Source organism: Suricata suricatta, chromosome 3, assembly GCF_006229205.1.
Source record: "Suricata suricatta isolate VVHF042 chromosome 3, meerkat_22Aug2017_6uvM2_HiC, whole genome shotgun sequence".
In the NCBI taxonomy this organism is placed as follows: domain Eukaryota; kingdom Metazoa; phylum Chordata; class Mammalia; order Carnivora; family Herpestidae; genus Suricata; species Suricata suricatta.
This window is the reverse complement of record NC_043702.1, coordinates 40,003,015-40,007,696: the sequence shown is the minus strand read 5'-3', so window position 1 is coordinate 40,007,696 and position 4,682 is coordinate 40,003,015.

Genomic DNA, 4,682 nt, shown 5'->3' with positions numbered 1-4,682 from the left:
ACGATTATAATTATTTATGCACTTAACATGGAAATACCCAAATGCATAGAGCAGCTGATACCAAACATAAAGGAAGCTATCAACAGTAAGACAATAATAGTAGGGGACTTTAACACCTCACTTACATCAATGGAGAGAGTATCCAAACAAAAATTCAACAAGGAAACAGTGGTTTTGAATGACACAATGGATCAAACTGATACATTTAGAACATTCTATCTTAAAACAGTGGAATGAAAATTCTTTTTCAAGTGCACATGGAACATTTTCCAGAATAGGTCAGATATTATTCCACAACACAATCTCAACAAATTCAAAAATATTGAAGTCGCATTATGCATCTTTTCCAACTACAGTGCTATAAAACTAGAAATCAACAAGAACAAATCTGGAAAGAACACAAATACATTGAGGTTAAATAACAGGTAACTAAACAATGACTGGGTCAACCAAGTAATCAAAGGGGAAATTAAAAAAATACATGGAGACATATAGAAATTAAAACACAATGGTCCAAAATCTATGAGATTCAGCAAAGCTGTTCTAAGAGGGAATATTATAGAAATACAGGCCTATGTCAAGAAGAAAGAAAAATCTCAAATGATGTAAACTTATACCTAAAAGGGCTAGGAAAAGGAAAAGAACAAAGGAAGTAAGGAAAAAACAATAAACACAGCAGAAATAAATGTAGTAGAAACAAACAAACAATATAACAGATGAATGAAACCAGGCACTGGTTCTTAAAAAGATTACCAAAATTGAAAAACTAATAAATCTTTAGCCAGACTCATAAAAGAGAGAGAGAGAGAGAGAGCTCAAAATCAGTAATGAAAAAGGAGATATAACAAGTGATACCATAGAAATATAAAGGACTATAAAATATAGAAAATGTTATATCCTAACAAATTGGATAATCTAGAAAAAATGAATAAATTTGCAGAAAATTATAAAAAATTAAAAAAATTAATCAGGAAGAAATAGGAAATTTGAACTGACAAATTACTAGGAAAGAAACTGAATCAGCAATCAAAACATTTCCAACAAACAAAAGTCCAGGACCAGATGGCTTTGGAGGTAAATTCTACCAAATATTTAAGACGAGTTCATACCAATTCTTCTCAAACTTTTCCAAAAAAATAATAAAAGGGGAAAGAAAACTTCCAAATTCATTCTATGAGGCCAGTACTACCCTGATGTCAAAACCAGATTAAGACACTACAATATAAGAGAAGTGCAGGCAAATATCTCTGACAAACATGCATGCAAAAATTCTCAACAAAATAGTAGCAAGATGAATCCAACAATGCATTAAATTATTCACCATGATCAAAGGGGATTCCTGTAATGCAAATGCATTCAATAAGACAACATGACACATCACATCAACAAGAGAAAGGATAAAAAGGATATGACCATTTCAATACACGCAGAAAAAGCATTTGACAAAAGTACACCATTCATGATAAAAACCCTCAACAAAGTAGATTTAAAGGGAACATACTTCAACATAATAAGGCCATATATGAAAAACCTACAGCTAACACCATCCCCAATGGTGAAAAACAGAGAACACTTTTCCTAAGACCAGGAACAAGATATGCATGTCCAGTCTCACCAATTTTATTCAACATTGTATTAGACTTCTTAACCACAGCAATCAAAAAATAAAAATATATAAAAGGCAACCAAATTGTTAAAGAAGTAAAACTTTCACTATCTGCAAGTGACATGATACTATATATAGAAAACCCTAGACTCCACCAAAAATCTATGACTGATAAATGAATTCAGTAAGGACACAGCATAAAAAATAAATATCCAAAATTCTGTTACATTTCTATATACTAATAATGAATCAGCCAAAAGGGGAAATAGGAAAACTTTCTTATTTACAACTGCACCAAAAACAATAAAATAATTAGGAATAAACTTAACCAAGGAGGTGAAAGAACTGTTATCTCAAAATTATAAAACACTGATGAAAGAAATGAAAAATAACACAAATAAATAGAATGATATTCCATGCTCATGGGTTGGAGGGAACAAATAGTTTTTAAATGTAGTATTACCCAAAGCAATCTACAAATTTAATTAATTCCTATGAAAATATCAATAATGTTTTTACAGAACTAGAAAAATAACCCTAAAATTTACATGGAATCACAAAAGATTTTATAACCAAAGTTTATATACCAAAGTAACCAAAGCAATCCTGAAAAAGAAGAATGAAACTGGATATATCACAATTCCAGATTTCAAAATATTCTGCTAAGCTGTAATCAAAACACTATGGTACTGGCACAAACATAGACACATAAATCAATATAACAGAGTAGAGAGCCGAGAAATAAATCCATGATTTAACACTAAATCTATGGCAAAGAAAGCAGGAATATGGGAAAAATACCACCACTTCAATAAGGTTATTGGGAAAACTGGACAGATGCATGAAAAGAAATGGACCTGGATTATACTTACTTATACTATACAGAGAAATGAACTCAGAACTGACTAAAGACCTAAATTAGGACATGAAATGATAAACATCCTATAAAAGAATATAGGCAGTAAATTTTCTGACAGTGATTATGGAAACATTTTTCCAGATATATCTCATGAGGTAAGAGAAACAGAAGCATAAATAAACTATTGGGACTCCAGCAGAATACAAAGCTTCTGCACAGTGAAAAACAAAATCAACAAAACTAAAAGGCAACCTACTAAAAAAAAGAAACTATTTGCAAATAACATATCTGACAAAGGGTTATACCCAAAATACATTTAGAACTTACACAACTTAACATTTTAAATAAATCCGATTAAAAATGGGCAGAAGACATAAACAGACATTTCTTCAAAGACATGGAGATGATCAATAGACATATGAAAAGATGTTCAGTATCATTAATCATCAGAGAAAACCAAAATCATAATGAGATTTCATTTCACCCCTGTCAGAATGGCTAAAATCAACAAAAACAAGAAAAAATAAGTGTTGACAAGGATTTGGAAAGAAAGGAATCCTCTTGCATTGTTGTTAGGAACGGAAACCACTGCAGCCACTGTGGAAAACAGTGTGAAGATTGCACAGAAAATTAAAAATTAGAACTACTTCATAATCCAGTAATTCCACTACTGCAAATTTACCCAAAGAATATGAAAGTACTTAATTTGCAAAGATATATGCAGTCCTATGTATATTGCAATATTATTTACAATAGCCAAATTATGGAAGCAGCCTATGTGTGTGCTCATTGAAAGATGGATGGATGAAGATGTGATATATATAATACATCCATATATATTATACATATCCAATATATAATATATATTCAATATATATCATATATATCTAATATATGGCTGAGTATATTCCAACTTTTATGTATATATATGGATATATATAAAACAGATATAGAAAGAATAAAATCTTGCTATTTGCAACACATGGATGGAACTAGAGGGTATTATGCTAAGTGAAATAGTCATTCAAAAAACAAATACCATATTATTTCACTCACATGTGGAATTTAAGAATCAACCAACAAAGAAAAATGAACAAATGAACAAAACACAGAATAAAAGAAGCAAACCAAAAAATAGACCCTTTAATATAGAAGACAAATTGATGGTTACCAGACTGGAGGTGGGTAAGGGAGTAGGTAAAATAGGTGAAGGGGAGTAAGCATACACTTATCATGATGAGCACTGAGTAATGTATAGAACTGTGGAATCACAGTGTCCAACATAACTAATGAAACTAATACAACACTGTATGTTTTTAGTGTTTATAGTTTAAAAATTTTTTTACAATGTTTATTTATTTTTGAAAGAAAGACTGAGTGTAAGTGGGAGAGGGCCAGAGAGAGAGGGAGACACAGAACATGAGCTGTCAACACAGAGCCTGACATGGAACTCAAACCCACAAACCATGAGATAATTACCTGAGCCAAAGTAGGATGCCCAACCAACTGAGACACTCACATGCACCAAGACTGTATGTTAATTTTACTAGAATTAAAATTAAAAATTAAACAAGAAAAAAAAAAGACAGACTCAAGTTAAGGGAAATCATCCATGTTCATGGATCAAAAGACCGATTATTGAAATGGCAATAATACTACATTGACCTTCAGATTCCATGTAATTCCTTTCTGTTACAGTTGACTTCTTGTAGAAACTGATTCATCCTAAAATTCATAGACACACGCAAGGACCCAGAATAGCTAAAACAGTATTGAAAAAGAAGAACAATATTGGATGACTGATACTTTTCATTTCAAAACTTTCTACAAAGTAATATTAACAATGTGATATTGTCTTAGAATATAGCTATCAGTTCCAACACATCCCCAAAGACAAGGGAAATGAAAGCAAAACTGAACTCTTGGGACTTCATCAAGATAAAAAGCTTCTGCACTGCAAAGGAAACAATCAAGAAAACTAATAGGTACCTGACAGAATGGGAAAAGATAGTTGCAAATGACATATCAGATAAGGGCTAGTATCCAAAATCTACAAGGAACTCATGAAACTCCACACCCAAAAAACAAATAATCCAGTGAAGAAATGGGCAGAAGACATGAACAGACACTTCTCCAAAGAGGACATCCAGATGGCCTACAAGGCACATGAAATGATGTTCAATATCACTCATCATCAGGGAAACACAAATCAAACCA